General features: G+C 37.8%; 1 long non-coding RNA gene across 1 annotated transcript; it reads right to left on the reverse strand.

Moving 5' to 3' along the window:
- Positions 1-4985: 4985 nt before the first annotated feature.
- LOC104912770 lies at positions 4986-25337 on the reverse strand. The gene is made up of 3 exons (XR_794875.3): positions 25269-25337; positions 8058-8193; positions 4986-5078 (listed from the first exon to the last, which is right to left on the reverse strand). It is a non-coding gene; the product is annotated as an uncharacterized LOC104912770 (long non-coding RNA).

The following is a 25337-nucleotide window of genomic DNA, read 5'->3' on the forward strand; positions in this document are numbered from 1 at the left end:
CCCCGCCGCAGAGCGGGCGGTCGGGAACGCCGAGCCGCAGCGGGCTCAGAAGGCGGCCCGTCAAAATGCGGGCCGCTAGTTGGCCCCAGCCTCTATTTCCCCGGACTCGCCTCCCTTTCTTTTCTATTTCAGCTTGCTGCTTGGAAAAATTAGGGTTTTTCTGCAAGCGCAGTTGCGCTATCAAACCCTAATGATGCCACTGCCTTTGTGTGGCCCTATGGAAAGGCAGAGTACAAACCATCACCAGCAGCTCTGGATTTTGGCACCATTAAATCCCACAAACACATCTCCCAAACACTGCAGTTGCAGCGATTCCATGCAGCTCTTCCACATAACGACACGAGCTGCAATTCAGGCGTTACTTTCTCAGAAAGCAGTGTTACAGCACTGCACTGGTTCGATTTTTCCACGTGGATACGTGCTCTAATTTACAAGCACCTAACATGCTCATTTTGATGTGTTGTGAAAATACAAAAAATTCTACAAGTAAACCCAAACACAACAGAGGAATATCTGCACACTTACATATACATACACAGAATTTTCACAGGAGGTTTCTCAATAAAGCAACCTTAGATAATGTACCACAGTCCTGTAAACAGGATCTGATTGCAGCCAAAAAATGCTGCTAAGAGAGGGTTACGTAAGTATCAGCACAAACCATCTGAACTCTCACAGCAGGACCTTGCAAAGGCTTGTTTAATGACAGCTAATTGCCTCTGACTTTATGTGCATAGCAAAGAGCGGATGGGATGCAATAATCTGTGATCCGATCAATTTCAAGTCCCTCTCCTAAAAACATTATCCTTTGACTCAGATGGTGAAAGAATAAGCATAAAGCAGAAGAAAGACTGAACCATGAAGAAGCCACACGCTCTGCATTGCGTTATCCATAGGGGTTCGTTTGCTCACTTTTGTTACTGAAAAATGCCTTATAAAACACCGCACAGCATCAGAAGCAGGGGTCAGACTTACTGACGTCTTTGTGGGCATTAAATACTGAAGACAAGAATGACAGCTGAATGTGTCACTCGACTGCACAAGGCAGTTCAGAACACTCCAAACCAACTCTAAATGCTATTTCTTACATTTTGGCACCACAGCATTCTGTGGGAACGAGTCAGTTAAACACAGCACCGTCAGTTCAGCAGTGTATCTACAAAGGCTGCTCCGTGGGTTTTATTCAGATGCACTTTTCAGAAAAGAGCCGAAGACTTGGTAAAAACTACTCTAAGGAGGCTGCTTTACACCAGGCTACCTCAACGCATGCTCAGCTTGTTAGTAATGAAGATAATTCTCTGAAGAAAGTCCACTTGCTATGTGCTGTATTTTTTTCTGTATTATTTCTAATATAATTCTAACATTTAAGATCTCAAAAATTGGGTTTCAGTTAAACAGAGAAGTGAATCATTTCCACCTGTTTCTAAAACCCTCCTTTTAGTTCTGGGTAGGAACAGAAGTAAGAGGAGCACAGAAGGGAGCAAAATCTATTTTTCTTCTGGCATCTTCAGCCACCATTAGTATCTCCATGACACAGCTCTTAAAATACACTTCCTAAGCTCACTCGAGCATGTTAAAAAAAAAAAAAAAGACCGAAGTGTGTGGAAAGTAATTCTATGCACGCAAATGAAGTTTCCTCTCTATACTTGATAAAGAATTCCTGCAGTGTATCAGCACACACGGACTACCTGCATACAATACAGTATAACTGATATAAGGAACCTCTGCAATCAGTACTGATTTTACTGAAAAACATGATAAGCTTAAATTTAGAAAGATCTATCAGAAAATGGAAGAGTGTAGGTTTAGATACAAGGAAGAGATTATTCACTACTGAGGCAGTGAGGCCCTAGCACAGGCTGCCCCATGCCTGAACGTGCTCAAGGCCAGGCTGGATGGGGCTCCGGGCAGCTGATCTGGCGGGTGTATTCCCTGTCCATAGCATGGGATGGTCTTTAAGGTCCATTCCAACCCATTCTGTGATTCTATGATACGACTAAATAGCATGCTTTTGCTCACAGCACATCCACAATTAAATTACTATCCCCTTGTGCCTTTCTAAACAAGCCGTAATGTTCTCTCTACATACTGAGAAGTTCTTTGGAAACACTGGCTCTGTGCTCCTTCAAAGTGACCCACCAATTAGTTACAGTTGGCTCAAGCCACATGATGCTATTGCCATTTATCGACTTAGTTACTGTAACTCCTACAATAAGAAAAATTCCCAAAATTTGGAATTTCTGAGGACAACTTGCCACTGAACATTTTAAAAAATCTCTTCCTGCAATATAAAGGGCACAAAAATCTCTGATCCCTAGTTAATAGTTTAGTGTAGGTATTTACATGTCAACACAGAAAATGTTTTGGGGGCAATGACTTACTTAGCCAACTTCAGATAGGAGAATTTAAGAATACATTTGCATAGTGTACTTAGTTTTCACAGTCAAAGTTCAAGCTCCAAGCTGCATCCTCAGAAGTAACTCAACAATTCATTATCACTTCAGTGCAACTGTTTTTACTCTAGGCCCTGGCTGGAACCCATGAAGAAAGGCAAGACTCAAAGCAAATAATTGCATAAAATACCACTTGTATCTTGAAGAAATAGAAACAAAGTAGACTTACAGAAATCATAATTTCTTAAAATATTGTTATAGAACAATTACCTAAGCATTACCTAAGAAATTAAATTACTAGAATATCCATTGACATAGTAGCTCCATACCAACACAAAAACATTGGAGAAAAATATCTCTAAGAAAATGAAATTTTTTTAAAATCCAGATTCTTACATTTTTTAAACATTAAATACGAACTGTCTTTCCTGTGACTTTCCATGCCATAATTAAACTTCTCAGCACTACCTACTAGCAAAAACAACTTAATCTCTGCCACAATACACTGGCTTCTTACAAAGGCATGGCTAAAATAAGAACAGACAACAATCACATAATTAGTAACTCAATTTAGATTTCCTATGATCATCAGTTAAATTTAGTTTTGTGTCATCTGCTAAATGAAATATCTCATCGCACTTTTTTTGGTAATCCATCATCTTACTTCAACGTAGTATTCAGCACTGAAAACATTGAAATACTGAGAAACAGGGCCTGAAAAATGCAGCACAGCTATCTTTGATTATTCACAGTAACTGCACTTCACTGCTCAGATTGCTATCGTGTTAATATAAATAAAATCTAATCAGCATTTGGTTGTCTTCATTAAGAAGAAAAATAAAAACATCTGAAAAATACCGCTGCTTAAATTTAATGCCTGGTAAGAGAAATGAGATAAATTTTTCATTTGCTAAAGCGATCTCTTTACCTGGCTAATGCTACTAAATATTAAACATGCAAGTTTTTATTACTTTTTGAGAATTACAGTAATAAATTACAAGGAAACTGCACCACTATGTGTTTTAGCTTCTCTGAAATTTCAAATATATTTCTGTTAATCTAGCAGAAATCATCTGCTAGACTGTAAAGCCACCCTACATAACACACAACTGTTAAAATGTAAATTGCCAAACTATTTTTAGCTGTTGCTGAAGGGTTGGAGCTGGGGGAGGGGAAAAAGAAAAGAAAAAAAGAAAAAAAGAAAAAGAAAAAAAAAAAAAAGGAAGAAAAAGAATATTCCTGGCCTCGGGAATAATGATTTGAGGCATTGTGTTCATTTTGTTTATCAAGCAGCTATTCAGCCTCTAGTGGGGCCCAAGTGCTTATGCAAGCAAAAGCTTTTAAGAGTGCCTGCAGCTGCAATCCTGGCTTCCAGGTAGGCTGCAGGTTCAGAGCACAGCTGCCCCAGGCTACCCCCGCTATCGCAGCTCCATCTGCAAGTACGGTTAAAATAGGATTTCGGATCCAGGATTCGGTACGTATCACCGTGAGCCGGGGGAGGGAGAAGGGGAAGAGAGGGAGGAGAGAACCAGGGAGACGCGAGGAGTGGAAGACACCATCCATACTTCAGACTTCATACAAAATAAAAAGACCGGCCTCATTTTGCTCTCGCTGTATTACTGTTGCCTGTGCAGTATGTGCTATTCAGCCTATCCGGCTTTGAGTTATGACTCATCCGAGTGCACCTGCGCCCATGTGTTAAGTACTGCCAAATAAAAGCCCAACACGCATTTACACAACAAAGAGATGTACCCCGCAAGGCAGCGGCGCTTCCCCCTCCCCTCCTGTTTGTTCTGAGCAGGAAGAAAAATAATTCTGTCCTTCACTTCACTGGGGATTTTCACTTCACGTGGATCTTTAAATGCAGATTCATTTATAAACAAATTTTCTTCCTTTTAAGAATAAAGCATTTTTAATACCGCACAACACCCCTATAGCATTAGATTATCACAGCCATTAATGATTTTTCCACCAAAACCCTTCCAACCTTTTTCATCAAAGCCCTTTATTCTCGAAGGATAAATTTTCAAGCAAAGAGGGATCAACAAACTAGTTGCTTGAAAGCTTTCCTGATGCTAGGCTGAAGTTAGGAAAGGCTTAATGAAGGCTTTAAAATCCACCAGGGCTTCACAATGAACATCTGACTCGGTGATTTATGCATATTAATAACCTCAGTCCTACTGAGGCAAGCTGAGCTGTACATGTCCTCCGAATCTTAATGTCTTCAGCTCCACTGGGATTATTACAAATGTAAATTTCTAAGATTCTCAGCTATTAATCTCTGTCTGTCCTCCTGTTCAGCAACATAATGACTAATTAAACATCAAAAGACCTGTACAGGAGATCTTCTTTGACAGCTCCTGGCCCAGCTCTCCTCCCAAGAGAGGAATTCAAATGACAGGGACAAGTGGGAAGGAGCATATGAGCAAGCTACAAATCACTGCTATGAAATCTAAAAATTACACATCAAATGTGTATTTAGTCCTCAAAAAGCACTCCCAACCACCTAGCATAGCTGTTCATGTCCAGTGGATAGCCTTCCTAATGATAACTTAAGTAATTTGCATGTCAGTTAAACAGAGCCCAGCTTCAGCCCACTCTACTTAATCTAAGTAAAAGAATTGGTACTTACGGAAGAAGGCAAACCAGGGGGCACCTTTCTTACTTTCTTTGTCTGTAGGGGATCTGTACAGAGAAACAACACATTTCAATCTCTACGCTGTAGATGGAGAATAACAACTAGCCACAGTTACTTTCTTTTCACAATGCAATTCTTATTTTTTTAATTCAGGTGCTTTTTAAAAATTATTTTGTACAAATGAAATTTGTCAACAATACAAGAGGTACTTAAATATGTAACATACACACGTTCTTTTCTAATTTAACACTTGATAAATAATTCCATTCTTTCCACAAGGAAAGCAGCTACCCCTGAGAACACCAACACTGCGTGGTATGTTGATGCCACTGCACTCTTGATGAAAAACAAAGTAACATTGTGAGACGTGTAATAAGAAAAGTGGACTGATCATCAACACACATTCTTTCCCTTTCCACATTTCTTAATAAAGACATAAATATAGAAAACTGATATAAATTTCTATAGCATTAAGAATATATTGCGGTTGTAAATATTAGCAAATCCAATGATGTAATTATTTTTCTTAAGCAACAAATATAACTCAAATTTTCATTTAACAGAAAAGTTGGAAATACACCTACTTCCTTCTATCAATAATAATATTCACAAAAGTAGCCAGGGATTTCACTACCTACCTCTACAGTCTGAACCAGTTTAGTCACCTGCTAATAATCTGAATAGTACACACGCAAATTACAAGTTAACAGATGTTCTGAAAATGAATGTTACAATTTCTATAGCTGACCCTCTGAGTCTTCAATTAAAATATAGAATTTCTATTTTTGCTCTCATTCAGAGAAGTATTATTACAATTTTAGCATAAAATATGACAAGATAAGAAATTACTCATTCCCAGGCGTAATAAATGCACAAAATTGCAGGTAAACATACTTGATGGATACATTTACTCTGATCATGCCATATGAGATATCTGAAAGGAAGTGCTTTTTTGCAAGAGGTATTTACACTGCACACAGACTGTGACCTAAAAGGGAACACTGGTTGATATCAATTAAGTTAAAGGAGCAAATTTGAATAGAGTTTGTTGAAAACCCTGGATAGGCCGTAATTCAAATTTGCTTTAAATTCTTAGACAGTCGTTTTATACCCTTTAATCCATTAAAAAAAAAAATAAAAATCTAAAACAGCTATTTCACACGTACACTCTCAAGCCACCAGAAAAGATTCAAGATATATTTTTTTCCTGGGATTTTGAAAATACACTTTTATAAATTTGTAACATCCATCTTCTCATATCCCAGGTTCCAGTTGGGCAGATTTAGCCATAACAGAAAGAGGAATATTATGCTGCTACAGTTTGAAAAGATTTATAGCCCTTGAGTTCCCCATTCAACAAGAAATATAAATAGGAGTACTATCCTGAAAACATTACACTTACCTTCATTAGGTTTAATTTAATGATATCTGGAGCTTAAATTCTATACAGTTTGAACAATAATCTAATTAAGCTACATATTCAAGTATATAATAGAAATTTGACAATCTGTATTAGGATTCTCCCTCAGTTATCGTTTCATACACCCCTCCCCAGCCTTTCTGCTCATGTTACTGCCTATGTCCAGCACCCAAAGTCGTGCCGTAGCAGCACCCTGCTACCCACGACCACAGCAAGTTACTATTTTATTAATTTTTCACTGAACTGATGGGGGTAAACAATGTGACAATAACACAAACCTTTTCTATGAAAAGAAACCAGCAAACAAAATATTTCACTGAAATTTCCTTAGATTGTTCTACTATAACAGATCTGAAGAGTGTCTGCAGTTGGTCTGCATACACTAAGGAGCATGAATACTTCCAAAAATATCTGTAAAGAAAGGCAACCCCAGACTAAATGATGGCTGTCTTGACAGCAGGTTAAATAAGCTGTATGAAAAAGCACCAATATGTAGGTACAGGCAAACTTCCAAAGTCACATTTTTATAACTAAAGGCTTAAAAAAAAACAAACAACAATTTGAAGCATGTTTAGGACAATTTTAATGCTCAGGGGTTCGCAGTTTTTAGATAATACTAAAGTTATTTCAAGATTTGATGAAATGTTATTTTGGGTAAAGTATGTTTTAAGTTATATTGTTTCAGAAAGATACAATATAACTGTTTCAGAAAGAAAGACTGAGTTTATGTGCTACAAAGAAGAAGGAGCATTCAAAAAAATACACAGAGCTAGAGCAACCAATGACATAAAATGCTAACATAGAAAATATGGTAGCTTTTAAACTAGAATATCAGGTTACAGGGGTGGGTTTTTTGGGTTTGTTTTTTTTGTTTTAACTTGCATACTCAGCTATTTGGGATACTCCTGTAGCAGAAATGATAGAACAGCTGGCTCATTCTTGGTTCTCTAATTCAACAGAATGTCCTTAGAGCTATGAAATATTACCAGGAACTATGACTGAGAAGAAAAGTTCTATTTATCAGCAAGTATCTCTACAATGTAAATGCTCTTAAAGTATTATAACTATTTCTAAGCAGGTTCTTTCCTGCCTGTTTTGCAAAGTAGCTTAACTTCAGGATAAACTACTAGTCTCCAATTGCTAACAACTTTAAAGGCATGTTGAACCAATTACAATGAACTATGTATTTCCCTGAATAAAGTTACTTTTAGCATATAAAAGGATAATTGTTTCCCTTTTGTGTCTTTCTCCTACTAAATAATGGTAATGACCTCAAGGTCAGGCATTTCCAGGAGTTAATGATGGCATGGGTTAAGGGCACTCAGCTGGTCATCAACTCCTATCCATCTGTCATTATTGCTTTTGCAATTAAGGGTTGTATTGTAGTTTCTTGTTTGTTTTATAAGCAACACCAATCAGCATCGAATTCAAACTAGCACCTTAAAGAAAATTTTAATAGTTCTGCTCTCTCTCTTACAGCATTTTGTTGTAATTTAAAGTGCTCAGCATACAGCCATCTCCAGTATACAAGATGACTATTCAAAAAAAATTAAGTCTGTAGAAATGTGTCACAAATGAAAGTTTAAAAACAGCCTGTATTACTCACCAAGAGCTGGCGAGTCATGAAGTGGTCTTCGGCGCTGATTTGTGCCAGAAAATGGGTAGTAGGTTGTTCCAGGTTTCCCCGAGGATGACAGCTGACCTGGACTTCCAAGTCCCATATCTGACCGGAGCAGGCTAGTCTGCAAGATATACAGAGAAGAAAAAATTAAGCTCTGTAACAATTAAGCTGTTAATACATCATGCTAACAAATTATTAAATGCATATAGTATGCTATGTAGGCATTTACTGGGCTTTCAGTGAAGGCCTTTGAGTTCAGACAATATCAGCAAAATTCAGAAAGGAAGAGAAAGTCTGGCTGTAAGCCTCCAAACAACAGAATCACTTCCATAAAGGGTCTGAAAAGAATAATCCACAGTTGAACTGTAAACAAAAATCATAATACCTTATTTAGTTTTCCAAATAACAGCTAATATATTATACATTATAAAGATAATTGAGAAAAACTGCTCAATTTACTGTGTGACATCAGGTTTTAGTACACACTTAGAAATCCAGTAACACTACATTCATAAAAACACATAAGAAATATCCGAAAAAAATCGCACAGGCGAAAGAGATAACAGATTAGATTAACACAGAATATAAAACTTCATCACATTTTAAAAGCTTCTCCATAGTATTCAAACACATTTTGTTTCCTTTTCAACTTCTGTGACGCTGAAGTGAATGCTGGTGATTTATGAGATTATGTTTTTTCATGGGTGCTACCATGCTTAACCTTTAGTCCAACAATCCCCAAACACTGGGTTGAAACCCAAGGAAGTCTTTTGTGAAGGAAACATAAACCAAGCAGTAAAAATGGACTCACTGGAGCTTTACCACTGAATGTTGCATACAGCTTTCCACTTGCACTAACATTCACAGCTAAATCTCTGTACTTTGCTTTTCATACACTCAGAATGTGAGTGCTTTAAGGTCACCACGGAGCAGCAGCCTTCAGATACAAACTATCTGATGTTCATTTCTTCATTCTAGGTCATTATGCAGTCCAGTCCTCATACACAGGAGAAGTAAAACATACGGCTGCTGGTTGGCAGGATAACAATCATGTCTGCCTACATTCAAACTGTGCTAACGTTTCAATCATCGGATGATGCAAGATAAAAACCACTGACTGGATTAACATTTACACCAAAACCAGCCTGAGCTGTCACCTACTTAAGTTTCCTCCTTTTAGCCCCACAGTTCCCAAGTTTTGTTTTCTTTCCTCCTCCACCCCATATGCTCCCAAAGCTGCAGCCAGGCTCTGCAGGCAGCACAGCTGCAGGCCCCACAATGGCAGCAACTGCTCAGCACTGCAGCTCCCCAGGCTGCAGCACCTCACCATTGCATGCACACACCATTGCTTCTTGTTCTCCTCACCTGCCACATTACAGCCCAAGTAGGAAGCTTGGACAATACTTTGTGAAAAGTGCTTCTTCTAAACCATCACTGTCAAAAAATAAGTACCAAATTTACAGAATTAGTCTTTATCTCAGGACTTAATCAAAAAGTAAGATGACTTCCAGCCCAGGATTACCCAGGACTGAAGGAAAGTTTCCTCACATAGCCCCTGTGGAAGAAGTGCTGTGATAGCTCTCTCATGTAGCAGAAGCAAGGCCTCAGTGACAGACCAGAGATGTTGAGGTTGGGAGGGACCTCTGCATTTTGTATACAGTCCAAGTAAATCCCAAACTGTGCAATCCGTTCTTCAGAAGTCTCCTAGCCTATACTGTGTTTGGTTAAGAGTTTTTATTCCTCTCAAGTACAACAAACAACAACCACAACCAACCAAAAAAAGCCAAACCAACCGACCAAAAAGCACCACCCAGAAACCATAACCCTCTTCCACCATTTCCACCATCAAATGAGGCATCTGTTTAAAATTTCATAATTGTTCCCAAGTCTTCCCAAATAAAATAAAAATAGATGTCATTACTTCATCTTATTGATTTTTCTGCCTGTCTGAACCAATTGAGAAGCAATATTGATTAGGACTGATCCTTTCCTAAGGGCATCTGATAAAGAAAGGAATACAGAAATACCTCTGAGGATAGCAGAAAGGCTTTGTATTACCAGCACTGAGCTTCTCCTGCCTAACTGCCCCCAGTCCCTGTGCAGAGGCGGATTGCTTACACAGAGTTTGCAACATTCTCCATAGAGCACAAACACTCTCAATCCGAACCTCATCTGCCACGTACGAATCCAATTACTAAAGAATAATCAATGACTGGTTATTCTCCTGAACACTGCTGAGTTGGATTGCTCGTATAAATAAAAAGGCAGCATCCTTAAAATTTTGCCTGTTTGGATTTTGTAAGGCTTATTTCCAGCTTTGAAACAAACAGGAACTTACTTAAAACAGTATTCTCCCAAGGGAATGCATGTTCAATAGCTAATCTAAGAAAAACAAACCACACCCTAAAAAGACTTATTACAATTGACTAAGAATATAACAATCCCCATTCCAAAGATACTGGAAGAGAGAAAAGAGGTAAACACGCTGCTTTACTTTTCAAGATAATCTCTTTCAGAAAAAGCCAAACTGTTTCGATAGCCTCAAGGCAAATGGCATCACCTCAGCCCAAAAATAAAGGCACATTTTAAAAAACAAAACTAAACAAGTGCCAAGGGCTGCTATTTAGACAAAAATTGTACAGGGGTGTCTCTCCTGAAAGTTACTTTCAGAAAAATGAAATGCAAGGAAGTCATGTACTCAACTGGTGAAATGGTGAGGTGGAAGGAAGAGAATCGGACCTACATAGGAAGGAAGAGAAGCAGTGAGGCAGTATCTCTATATCTTGAAGCACCTTTGCCACAGACAACAAGCAAGTTTGTATTGCAGCTGCATTTATCTCCAAGCAAAGCTAGTTTCCTCTCAAACTAAAAAATTAATCAACCATATGCTTGCATCAAAATGGTATGCCTGAGAGTTTAAAAAAAAAGAGCTCCTCACTCAACACATTTTAAATGGTTTTAAAACTGATTCCTTCAAAGATTTTGAGAATACAAATAAGAAACAGTTTGACTAGTTTGGAAGTTTTCTTTTACACAGTCTAACTGTTCCAGCCTCTAGAATCCCAGTGACACAACTTGATGCCAAAATACCACTTTGCCTTCAATGAACTCTAGGAACACTGGCCAGCAGAGTCCTAATATGTTGGTAAACAACTCTCTGATTTTCTTGCTTTGATAGTAAAAAATTTCGACAAGTAAGAACCTACAGATGTCCTTATACAATACTCCTTGAGGGTCTCAAGCGTTTGGGTTATATGCAGATAGGAAAGCCAAGCTATGCTGAAATATATATGAACATTTATTCGTTTATTTTAAACAAATACTATCCATATGTTATCTTATTGCATATTAAGTTTTACCGTTTCAAAAATCTATTATATACAGTTGCCTTTGTGATTCATTCCAGGAATCAGCATTTTTAGTGGTTCAAATCTTGCTTATGTTTACTTTTAAAATGCAAATCTATTAGCAAATACTTTAAGAACTAAGATTCCTGGAGCAGACAAAGCCAAATTATGAAACAGTATGATTCAAATACAACTACGTGCCTTCACATTATTCATTCTTTTCTATCAAAAGAATAACATGGTTGAGAATAAAAGTAATAGCCCCTTATATGCAACCAATTACGACAGGGCTATTGTATTGGCATAAAAATGCATTCTGTTCTGGAAATGAGAGTTCACAGAATCATAGAATAACCCAAGCTGGGAGGGGCTCGCAAGGATCATCAAGTCCCGGCCCCACACAGGACCACCCGAAAAATCAAACCCTATGTCTGAGAGCAGTGTCCAAATGCTCACTGAATGCTGGCAGCTCGGGGCTGTGCCCTCTGCCCCGGGCAGTCTGTTCCATACCCACCACCCTCTGCTGAGCCTTTCCTTACTTCCCAGCCTAGTTCTCCCAACACAGTTCCATGCTGTCACCTCAGGCCGTCTCACTCGCCGCACATCAGAGCTCAGCTCTGCCTTCTGCTCCCTGTGAGGAGCTGCAGCTGCCATAGGCCTCCCCTCAGTCTCCTCTGCTCTAAGCCGAGCAAACCCAGGGACCTTGGCTACTCCTCACACCTCAGGTCCTTTACCGTCCCTGATGGCCTCCTTTGGAAACAACGTAATAGTTTAACATCCTTACACTGTGTCATCCCAACTGGCACACAGTGCGCAAGGTGAGGCTGTGCTAGCAGTGGGGCAATTGCCCCAGGCACCCAGGTGCAGCACCAGGCTTAGCGCACCCCTGCCCTGCTGCCAGCCATGCCCTTTTGGCTCACAGTGCACACTGATGACCAACGTGCAACTTTCCACAGGGCAGAACCCCCAGATACCTTTCCACAGGAAAGAGTTACAACTCCCCTCTCACTTGCACTCTCAATAAGCCAGTCAACTAGTTTTATTTTTCCTAGCTTTTGGAATTGGCTTCTTTTTCCAAGTTTATGCATTCGGTCCCAGTAGTGAGGCTCCTACTAACGGGGGCCAAACAATCAAAGCACTTAAGTGTTTATAAAGCAATTGGGGCTTAGATACATCGTTTTACTACAGCAAAATAATTCAACAATACTCATCTCAATCAAATCCTCATTTCCTGACTAGCAGGCAGAAGGCAGCTGCACAAATTCCATGAAAGACAGAAACTAGGACATACTTGGAGACAAACTCACTCAGCATTTCTCAGAATTATGCAGAACAGGCAGCAGAGGTGCAGCTCCTGCTTTACTGAAATACTGCAGTAGCAGAGCAGAAACATTTTGTTGCTTTGATTGAAAAAGATGATGGATGAAGACTTCAAGTATGTATAAAGTGTGTCCTGATACTTTGTATGTCTTGCCTTATGAATACATCTGACAACATGCACACGCTAGTTTAAATGAATATAGCAAAATGGAGGAGTCAAACTCTGCTAAACTTGCAAGGTCCCCCAGTTAAATTGTGCATCTTGTTACTGCAACTTCAAAGGAAAAGATAGCACAAAATTAAACATGGACAAATACTTGCTCTGTGAGATATTAGTGCAGTACAGAGGACTAGGATGCAAATAACCATTCACCTGAGTTCAACAGAATCCAGTTTAAGACAAAAACACAATAAATACAGAAAGTGTTCAATTTCACTTCACTGAAGTCCACAAACTTCGGCCCCTCTAATGAACATGCACTCCAAGATAGGAGCTGAGTTTGGAAAAAATAACCAACACTGACATATAACGTAAATTCATTTCAAATTTAAATTCCAGAGATATGTTTGCAATTATGAGTATGTCGTTAAAGAATCTCATCCTCAGAATACCATCAAATCGTAATGTGAAATAGCGTTACCAGTCTGAGAACAAAGGGACCTTGAATGAGTAATCAATAGCAACTGGCAGAAAATGAGGCATTAATTATGATCCTCTCTAGCGTTTTGTCTCAAATGAGGTTTCATTAAATATATTGTGCTAACCTGTACGTCTTCAAGCCATTACCAATAGATTTGATCCATTTTTGGTCTGTTTCAGGAGTAGAAACAAATCAGAATTAAAAAGAAACTACAACAAAACAACTGAAGCGTTACATGATAACTTAAGTATTTTTTCTTGATCAATTTAAAGGAAATCAGGGGTTGTTAATAAAACACCTCAGGAGAGGGTCCTCTAACAACACACTGATAATTGCAAACATATTCCTCATTTTAAAAAAGATACTTAGATCTTATAATCTCGATGTAGTCTCTTGAAAATTTAATTATCATCTCCTATACCTAAAGTATCATGCAGGTTTGAGAAGATAATGACAGTCATCCATCAACTGCATCCTGCCAGTGTAATCAGGCTAATCTAGCTCACCGGAGTAAAAAACAGCTACCTAGGGTACTAAACACTGAAGTGATGCAACATCATAAACAAAACAACAGACATTTAGTTCTACTGTCTTCCTAATTAACATTAACTCTGAAAAATACCAAGGTATCAATATATTGCTTATTCCACGCATATGCGCTGCTACAGATAATTCTGTTCATGTGAATGCAGTATTACTGAGATGGAGCACAGGAACAGAGAACAGTGAAGAAAACACCACAGGAAGAAGTTTATGCACAATTCCAAACACATTTTTTAAGCAGTGGGAGCAGTAAAGATTAAATGTGAAGGGAAAGAAACATTCTGCATTTCCTCTGCATCTAAACAACTTTAAAGCATCCAACTGTTTGAAATAAATACCTTCCTTCTCTTATGTGACAGTGATTTCCCTACACCGATATCACATACTCGCAAGACTACAAATTCTGTCTTCCATTTCTAAAAGCAGCACGCTGATGATGTCAGTGTCCAGTCCCTGAGGTTATGCTGGCTCAGCTTGTCGTTACTCATTCCCCCAGGCAAGGTGTTTTTGCATTGCTCACTGCATTCTAGCAAGGCGTTACTAAGCACTGCGATTACAGGTCAGGCTCCTTCCCTTTGCATCTCTCCGCTACATTATGAAAACAATAATTTGAATGTCTTCCTTACTGCGACAATACAAAAGCAGGAGGTTTGGGGAGAACTGCAAAATGTCAGAAATGCAGCAGCTGAGGGTTTATTCTTTTTTTTTTTTTCTTGTACAAGCCTTCTCACTTCTCTCTGTGTTTACAATACACAAGCGTGATAAATCAATAATATAAAAGGCCTTCTGCTGAGTCTTACTTACAGAAGAAGGCTATAAAGGATATATAAGGTTCAAACTATCCTTGCACCTGCTTCTCTCTCTCCCTCTGCATTTTCAGCAAAATAATTTTAAAAGATTTCACATGATCTGTAGAATGCTTCATTTACATGATGAGAAAGCTGTGTATCCCCTCTCCTACACAGCCAAGCACCAAGTCAGACAATGTTTAAAATAATGAGGGTTCAAAAAAATATAGCGACCAGATAACTATTGGGACTTAACTCGCAAAACACGTATGTTTTCATACATGATCAAGTGAAAGGTAATCCCAACACAAGGCCAGTAAATGGACTGACAAGCCCAGTGACCACTTATCTTCAGATAAAATAGCACCATCCCAACTACTCCCAGTGAATGTTGTTATCCTTCTCCTCTTCAGAATCCTGCGGCATTAGGAGCACTATCATCTTGAAAAGCACTCTGCTACACATTCAAAACTAATACAAGATGGATGGCTTAGTTCCATGGAAGAGGAGTCAAAATGGAAATTCAGCTTATTTCTTTCCATTCACTGAAAATCTGCTCAAGCCCCACTCCTTGCCCATCCCAGGCAGTAACTGCTAAACAACAGGCTGCCTATGTTACTCTTAACTCTGCCTTCCCAGTTCCAGTTGTGATCTTGAAAACTCTGCAGGTGCAAAATCTGGGGTGGAACACTCTCTGAAGAAAGGGAAAGAAAATGGCAGCTCAACCTGTTAGAGTAGTCAGAGACAGAAAGAATAAACATTGCAAGAAAATCCCAAAGGCAATCCACCCCATTAAATCCAGGTACAGTTAAGAGAAGAGAACTGAGCTAATCTTTCCCTTATTCTCCAGTAATACTGTAAATATGTCACCGAAATGCACCCAACTCTGAGGCAGGAGGAACTACATTCAGCAAACAAATTAATAAATAAATATTATATAAATTAATAAATAAACTTGAAATTCTGCATTCCATCGTGTAAAATGCTTCTTACTTCCCTATACAGCAAGGTTTAAAATATATCTACTGACTTATAGGACATTCGTAACCTTAAACATAATCAAACAATCAAAAATTAAAAGGAGGCAAGAAAATTTGCTAATTCTAAATAGCGTGAGAAAAAGACAGGCAAGCACAAACAGGCAAGTCTGCTTCTTGTAGACAGTTAAAATGATTTCTCCCAAAGCTGCTTCTCCTTTATAAATAGCATCCCTCAACCCTGCTAACTAATTCCCAACACCTGCTACCCACTTTGTTCAAGGGGATGTCTTCCCTGATTAACTTCAGGTGGACACCTCTAGCTCTGGAAAAAGAAATTGAATTTATGCTCAGTACTTTTTTTTAAAAAAACTTTCTAAGAAGGTTCTGCCTGCAAGCAGCTCCCTATTTGCTGAGAGACAGATTTTCCCAGTAGCACAAGTAATAATTTGGTTCTAATTAATCATAATCAAGAGAAAGTAACTTGATTTTACTTGAGAAGTAAAACGAAGCAAAATAGAACTCATGTTCGGATATCCCATCTGCCTTTAAAATGTATCTCTCTCAGCACCTCTTCCTTTTAAGAAAGTATCAGCTACAGCATCCACGGTTGCTACTTCAGTTAACACTGTGTCAGCTTCCTTTAGAAGATGCATTTCTAACAGGCCCATAGCTCAGATGGGAAAATCTGCTTTGAGAGATTCTCGATGTCAAAGGTGTCAGAGGAGATTAAAAAGGAAGTTTACAAAATAAAATCAGTTTGTTGGCTTTTAAGTTATTTGGTACTAACTCTCCTCCCCCTCCCATACTTAAATATGTACATATATATATATATTTCCGTAACTCAGTACTGGATATAAATAGGCATTAAGGCATCTCTATAGCTCCTTAAATGAGACAGGAAGAACCCACTTGTAGCCTTTTCTAAGGCCACACAGATAAGAAAGGCCCAGAACACCATGTACTTTTCTGCCTCACTCGAAAAATCCATCTAAAACATCGAGGAGGAAAAGCTTTCTTGTTTAATAGACACTTCAGTTTTAAAAAAGAGAATGCATTTTGTTTCCACAGCTGATGCAATCTGACAGCTTTCATTAGCACTACAGTAAATTCTAATACATCTTCTTTATTTCATTACAAAATGGGAACTCCTCTGTGGCACATGTGTTTTTTTATAATTAGATTTACAGCCTACATTTTTTTCCTTATTATAGATATAATATTATATTTCCTTATACATTGAAATGTATATTCTACATTTTTAGATCTAAAACAACTACTAACTTATTCTACTACCAGCCATTTAATAATTAGGAAGTTTAAAAAAAAAAAGCCCAATGGGATTTGAAACATCCCAGCTATATGCCTAACAGACCCAACCTCTAGTGTTCCTTGTGCTGCATCCTCTTGTCAGCCACTTAGGTGTGGTCTAAAGGTGCCTATTCTCACTCTTAGTATAACTATTTGAATTTTTGTATTAATCTGAAGCCTTTAATTAGTTCCATTTGTTTGCACCACAACACCACAGGAGCAGACGGCACAGCCTCAGTCAGAGTAACTGTCTGATCATTTCTCCCAAGGAAGCCGAGAAGGGTCAGAGGCATTAGAGATGAGCAATTAAAAAGTTTCGGGTACGAACAGAATTCCCACAGAAAGAAATGAGAACTCCTGAAACTTTATGAACCTGCACAAGAGAAAAGTGCATTTCTCAAGTTTGCACATCAGGCTATCAGGAAGAAACTAAGAACTGATCATTAGAGTGATGAAGAAACATCTGATGCATTTGTTCTCAATAGCTGTCCAACATCTAGGGCCTGTTGTGCCTCGACATACATGGGCTGCTCCAAAAGTAACACCTCCTGTTTTATTACATGGGCACATGACATGAGAGGCAGATGGTGGTGGTATGGCAGCAGAGGCTGAACCTTCCCACCAGTATTCCATTACATGCTGCTGCTGTTTGACAGATGGCAGCAGAGGGGCAGTCTGACAGAATGGTGTCTGACATGGAAGTGCACACGAAGCAAAGGTGTAGAACTGAATTCCTTCATGTGGAAAAAACTGCAGCCGCTGACATTCATCGATGCTTGCTGAACGTTTATGGAGCCCAAGCAGTGGATGTTAGCACAATAAAGTGGTAAGTGGTGCGTTTTAGTGGGTCACCTCTGCTGGTACAAATTGTTATAAGTGCAACACATACGCTGTTGTTCATTGCTGACAAAAATACACAGCTAGTGGTGGTGACTCCACTGAGTCACCAGATGAGAAAGAGTGTTTTGTAGCTGAGAATTTGGTCTATCAAACAGTGTTACTGTGCTCTTTGTATATGTTGTAATTTCCATGGAAATAAATAGGAGGCATTACTTTCAGAGAGACCTATACATAAAGCCATGGTGAAGCATGTTAGTGACATGATGCAACAGCCCTTGTATTAGAATAATGAATCATTAGAAAACTGGCTAAGCGTTCCAGGAGCACCTGCAAAGACAGATATCCATGCTGCTGTTGGAGGGCTACACTTGCAAATGGAGAAATCTGTTTGGAAACTTTCATATACATGTCAAGAACAGCCACATTTTAAGCTGTGATTTGTTAAAAACAGCCTTTCCTTCCTTGACTCACATTTTAAGTAAAATCTCAGCTGCCACATACCAGCAAAGCAATATTCTACTCCAGTACTCACAATCACTCATTTTCTCACCTTCAACTTTTTTGTTCTTAAAAAACATGCATTTTGAATTATATTTTTCATACTGTTTGATTTTCCACTTCTGTCAGTAAATCTCATTTTTGCTTTGCATGTATTTTCATACATACGTATCTCCTAATGTACTCATGTCTGCATGCTTCTTCTTCCATCCTACTTGATGCTTTACTTTAAAAAAAAAAACCCACAGTTAAATCTTCTGCATTCTACTTTACACATCTTACGGTTATGTAATTTAAACATATAAAAATACTTTTTGAGTTTGTGCTATTCAGAATTCTATTCCTTTTTCTTTATGCAGCAAGCTAGTAACTATACCCTACGCTGGATACCTGCTTTCATTCTGCCTCGCTGATTTACCAGGAACACAAAGTCTGCCATTTTTGCCTACGCACATTATGAGCAAGCTTCTGTGTTTCCTCTAGACAACTCAAATTTGTCATCAGAATAGCCAGGCAGCAAGCAGCAATGCTTCAAGTTTTTCAGTATGTGCCTTATTTTCAGTTGCAGTTGACATTATACAGTCTCCAGATTGTGATTCATATACCTTGTTCTGCTTGTTCTGCTAATGGTACCGCGTTAACTAGATTTTTTTAAAAAGAAACAACACTATTTACTTTATCTAGGGATTTAGAATGAAATATTTACATACCAAAGGCAATCGCAGCAAATGGGGAAAAAATGTGAGAACACACATTATCTGATTGTATTTTATTCTTTACATTTTCACAATTTTATCTTGGTCAAAATTGCTCTCTGTATTAATTTTTGATAGACAGTAATTTCACTTTCAAGAGTTGCTCTACTTTTATAACGCTTCCCTGTGTGAGATATTGGGAGTGCCCTGTGAAATACTAATTTCTGCAGGATTGTAGTGAGTAAGGACTGCTCTTTAGGTTTCCATTCCATCAAATGACTTTAAAGTCTTTTCTGAATTTGAAAGAGGCTAAATTAGCCTCTGACTATGCAAATTCCAGAAACATGCACTTGCAAACATCTCTTTTGCCGAAGTCATCTGTTAAATTGTTCAAAAAATAGGTGCTAAGGACATTGCTTGGTTTACTTCCAAGTTCTTGCAGCGCATCTGGTAAGACACACTTCTAAATACACAAAGAACCTTTTTCTCTTTTTTCCCAGCGTGTGAAGGATGTTAAGGACCATCAACTTATAATCATGAAAAACTGAGTTTGTTCTTTAACACATGGCTAAATCTTGCAGAAAAGATGCAACCTTTAAAGTCTCACATTCAGTTGTGAAAGTTATAATTAAACAAACAAACACAAAGGTCATGGTTTTTCAAAACCAAACAAAACAGTATGAATTCCCATTGCTCAATATCTATACTACATTAAATTCTGCAGTACTTTTTCAGCACAAATGAGTCAGGCATACACAGATCTAGCTCTGAGCAGTACATAAATGACAAAACACTCAATGTTGAATCAGAACAAAGATGGCAGATGGGTGCGTTCATTCCAACTTAGATTCAAAGAGAAATCAGCTATTTATTTCTCCGAGGTACTGTTCAAGTAACAGCATATATTTAAAGTAATTTATGAAACACTAAACATGCCACTAAATCTGTCTTAACATTCAACTGAAGCTTGTATTTTGTTCCTGATAAACAAGAAATTGGGAAATCCTGAGAAGCTATCTGAATTTATGTCTTAATATGTTTACTTGAACTATATTCCCATAAGGAACACTAAGTATGGTGCTAATGTGCATAAAATGTTACTGTCATACTGCAAAATTCAGGCTAATTTAATAATGCTTGATGTGCCTTACATCATGTTCCAATGATGTAATAATGTGCTGCTAAATGAGTCACCTCACATTAACTTCACAGCAATAGCAGAGCTGACAGCTACTGAGGAAAGCAGAGTAGCAATATTACTGGTAACAATGATGGACCATCTTTCTACAGGATTTTTTTTTTTTTTGCCCATTCAAAATACAAAGATTTTGGAGAATTACTGCCAACAGATGTGAAATGTATATATTAACAGCAGCCAGAATTGAGTTAGAAAAAAATAATCTACCAGTAGTGAATGAAATGAAATATGAAGCATAAACACTTCATATACACTTCACTTAGTACTATATATTTCACATTGCATGAAATAGATGTGTACATTTCACACACTGCATAGTGGTATACATTTCATACAGTATATGTTCATAATTTTACACCATAAGTGAAATGCATTTAGCCAAATATACTTCACAGTTCTTTCCAACAATCACGTATTTTGCATACTTATTCTTAATTAAGCTTTTTTCTAAATGGGTTTTTGTAACACTTGAAATTCCTCATCACCATACAGAGCACACAGATTAGGGAGTTAAAAAATGAAGTTAAGATAAATCTGCCCATAAAAAGGTTATATTTTAAACAAAATCTAACGAATGCTGGCTCTTGAGTTCTCTGCTAACATCCACTGTCTTTAGCAATCACTTCTTCCTCACACTGGATACAACGCAGATTTGAAATCACTACGAAGGGATTACAAATGTTTTATTTCCATCTATCAAGAAATCCATACTGTCTGCTTTTTATGCACAATGTCATGAATAATTTTCTATCTTCAGCTTAGTGATGCTGACCCCCTTACGGCTCCAATGCACTCAGTGGAGAAACTAAGGAAACAAGGACAGCTACAGCTGCTGAAGACACAGCATAGCTGTTATAAAAGAGCAGTTTGGAGCACACAACCACTGTACTAATTCAGACTTCACAGGCAGATCATCAGCAACCAAACGTGTCCGAGACTGGATGTTTGTTATGAAAAAGGCAAACACAAGATGGCCAACATTAACAGCATGGTCATGAAGACATAAGAAATGGCAAGGCTTTAGATGGGGTACTCCATCTAGTTTAGAACACTGAAATTTCACTGGGATGCAAACCTACCGAAGAACATTCAAAACAGAGCATAAGCTTTTCTAGCAGCATTTCAGTGTGAGACACTGTTATGTATCCTCTATTAAAATGAAATAAAGAGATCTGGTGCAAAACCAACTCCATTTATGTTATGCTATTAGATTTTCAAAGGGCTCCTCTATCATCTTAATCTCAGTTTACAGCCTCTGCAGACTCGACTGTGTGAGGATCTGGGACAACGCAGTCGATTCTTTATTTGGATTGTCAGAATGACATTTTGGGATTGCTTTTGACCTTCATCCTTATGATCACTTTCCTACACTGTAAGCAAGAATAAGAGCTGCATACTCGGTACTGCCAGGGATTTATGGTCATAGAATCATAGAAAGCCCTGGGTTGAAAAGGACCACAATGACCATCTGGTTTCAACCCCCTGCTATGTGCAGGGTCACCAACCACCAGACCAGGCTGCCCAGAGCCACATCCAGCCTGGCCCTGAATGCCTCCAGGGATGGGGCATCCACAACGATGAATGGATATTGTGGCATACATAAATACACACACATACATATAAAGAAAAATAAAGAAGCAAGAAATCCTAAATCCAAGTTAGCAAATGATTTCAAACACTGTCAGATTTAACTGGTAACAACAAAGTAAAATGTAATTTTAAATTGAATTAACATCTAATTGAAAGTTAATTCTATCGACATTTTTAATTATCCTAACTATAAAAAATAGAAAGATTTACCCACAATAACTTTTTCCCCATATACTAAAGAATAAAATGTGGGATAAGTAGTAGAAAGCACATCAAAGGAATACATACAAGTAAAAGGCACGTTAAGATTTTGGCACTGAAATAGCTACGTGTAAAAAACAATATTAAATGGTGATAGATATAAGTAGCTAAGAGATATAAAAGCACTTTGCTCAGTGAGAAGCCAAACAACAGAAATTACTCATTACCACAATGCATAAGAGAATTTTATGCAAAGTTAACAAACCTGCTTTGTAATACAGAACATTAACTTAATGAAGGAGTAATGTGGAAATTAGTTTGCTTCCAAACTAATGTCAAGTTTAAATTATTATATTTAAGTATAGTACATAAGGAGTTATTTGAACAACTCTAATTACATTAATACGGTATTTCACTGTCTAGACTGGCAACAATGTCAAGTCCCAAACTTGAATCTGAAGTATACTGCTTTTTCTGATAATTTTGTTGAAAGCTCACCCATACAGTTGCAAATGGGTCTTTCTTTGTCACACGTGTTGTAGAAAAGTAGTAAAAGCTATGAGAATGATACTTAATAAAAGAAGAAGCCACATGGTGCTGCCCATTCAAGCTTCCCAAGGCACTCTTCAACCAACTCAAAAAAAGGGAAATGTCCATTTACTCTTGAGAAGAATCATGTTCCTAAACATAATACTTGATGATTTGGAGTCATAAAAATAATTTTCTCTAAATTTAAAAGCACATGAAAACCACAAAACAAGATGTTATAATATTAGATAATCTAATTATGAAAACTTGAAAGCCCAACAACGTTGTATTCCTTAAAAGATGTACACAATCTCCAGTATAAGAGTTTCCTAGTGAACTACAGTCAGTTATAGTTAGTATTTATTGATAAATGAAAAGTCTTCCAACATATTTCAGTCAGAACTACGCTATAGTATCAGTAAGAAAGCTAACTGCATACTGAAAAGCCACTCCTTGCCCAAAAAGAAGTGGCAGCATGGAAGGTAAGAGTTGGAAAGCAACACATAAAAATGCTAATCAAAAGAACTACTGATCCCTGCTGGACAGTACGTAAGCTCTACCACTCCAGTACATTCTGCACATACAGATCTCGGATCTCATGGTTGAGCAGAGATTCTCTTTTCTATGTTTAAGACATGATATTTTTCACTCTTTGCAAGCTGGAATACATTTGTTACAGCTTCTCACATGTCAGGGGCTAGATTCAAGACAGCAAATAAAGTAGCTGAAGGACGACTATTACTGTCACTTGCTGTATATGAGAGTCTGCTTCCATCTTAAAATTTAATTAAAAGGAATTTAGGCAAAGATATCACAACTGAAGGAGCAATGAAAGAGCAGTGGCACCCCTAGCACCAAGTGCAAGACCATCTTCCTCTTGTCTCTTCATAAAGTGCTGTAAAAGAACCAGTGTCTAACTTGTCAAGGCAGAACTGACTGCAATCCTCCACTACGTCAAAATAATTTAGGAAGAAAACAACATCTGCATAATTCTATTGCCAACAGTGCCCAAATCAGTTAAATTCATGATGACAGCAGAGTCTAAAATACATTCATCTTTCCTTTTTCTTGTCTGTCTGGGACAATGAGTCTGGTAGATTTTTCATACTTCAGTCTACTTATGCACAGAAATCTCATCAGGTGAAATTTAAAACCAAAATCACAACAAACAAAAACAAAACAAGGCAAGGCTGAGATTTTCAAACTACTGACTCCAAACACTGATTTCTAGATGTGCTGTCCAAGCTGCTTGCAAATAATTTCAAGTGCTGACATCTTCCTTGTGATCCTAATTGTTCGAGTATAACATCATTACATTCCAGCAAGCATGATACTTGGAAACAGACAGCAGAGTAGTAGCATGGTTTCCTGATTCTCCTTGTCTACTCCTCACAGGTCCGTGCAACTGAAATAGGAATTCTTTCTATTACTTTTTATTTCTATATACGAACATGTATGAAGCACTACATTAGTAGATTTAACATTCACAGAATGAGCTTTTATCAAAAATTCATAAATAGAAGTAACGCAAGCTAAAATTAAAATGAGCAATTATTCAAAAACAGTCATCCTAGAGACATTTACTTTCTTCTTCCAAAGACAGGTGAAGAAATGAATGCCAAAAAAAACAATCCTCCACAAACCCATTAATGTGAAAAAGGACACACCCAACAACATACTCATACCCTACAGAAAAACCTTTTCCCTTACGCAACTAATCCGTTGTCCCCCCTGGCAAAATAGTAGTCTTTGTAACATGTCTCTGGTTATAACCAAAAAGAGTTTATAAGATTCTCTGTCAAAGAACCCACCAAGAAAGACAGGCTCCTGTTACATATTTCTATCAGAGATCACCTTTGGAAGCATCTCCAGAACTTCTCAGATTTGCAAACATATGTATATTAAATTAAGACTCATTCTTGTACCTAACTTATGAACAATGCCTTGCTTCAACAAGAAAGACCTGCTGAATTAATCTAAGTAGCACATTATTGGATTTCAGTTGTAACAAGACAGAATGGCAGTTCATTGCTTTGAGATGCATTATCTGCAACATCCTTCTTCTAATACTATCACACCTCCATGAGATTCTGACACTACGATGTTTGGAATCAGGTTAACTTCTGTTAACAACAATGTCACTTTCAAAAACCTAGATTCAAGACTGAAAAATACAAGGCTTGAACATCATTACGTGTGCTGGCAAAAACAAAAGGGAACGTGCTATATGATCCAAAGAAAAGGTCTGGGTACAAATGACTTCTTTCTTAACTCCACGAAGTCATGCTCTACCTAAAAAGCTGAGATTTGTTGACATCTGTGAAAAATCCAAGTATCCCAAACTCATCCTGATGTATAATCCATATTGGTCTAGAGCTCTGTTGAAGGATGTAGAGAGAGGAATAAAAAACTTCCAAGGGTAAATAAAACTAATCTTGCAATGAAAAGATTACACATACAATTGAAACACAATGTACAAATAAGTAATAACTTATTTTTTATTGAAAAGTAAGATTTCACTGTCAAAAGCTATAGAACCAGTTCCATTCACACACAGAGTGAGAATCTCCTAAGTGGATTTAAGTGCAAGATTATTTCACAACACAGAAAAAAGAAAACTCATTCTACAGTTCACGGAATACATTCCTGTTTATGATATTTGGGTGCCTCAATTTTAGTTCCAATTACTGTAATTGCTTTGAATCATCACTATACTTACTTGACAGCCTGGCAATCCCGTATCTCTGCCATACAATGGAAACGGACCTCTATCTGAGGCTTTTCCTAT

Source organism: Meleagris gallopavo, chromosome 12, assembly GCF_000146605.3.
Source record: "Meleagris gallopavo isolate NT-WF06-2002-E0010 breed Aviagen turkey brand Nicholas breeding stock chromosome 12, Turkey_5.1, whole genome shotgun sequence".
In the NCBI taxonomy this organism is placed as follows: domain Eukaryota; kingdom Metazoa; phylum Chordata; class Aves; order Galliformes; family Phasianidae; genus Meleagris; species Meleagris gallopavo.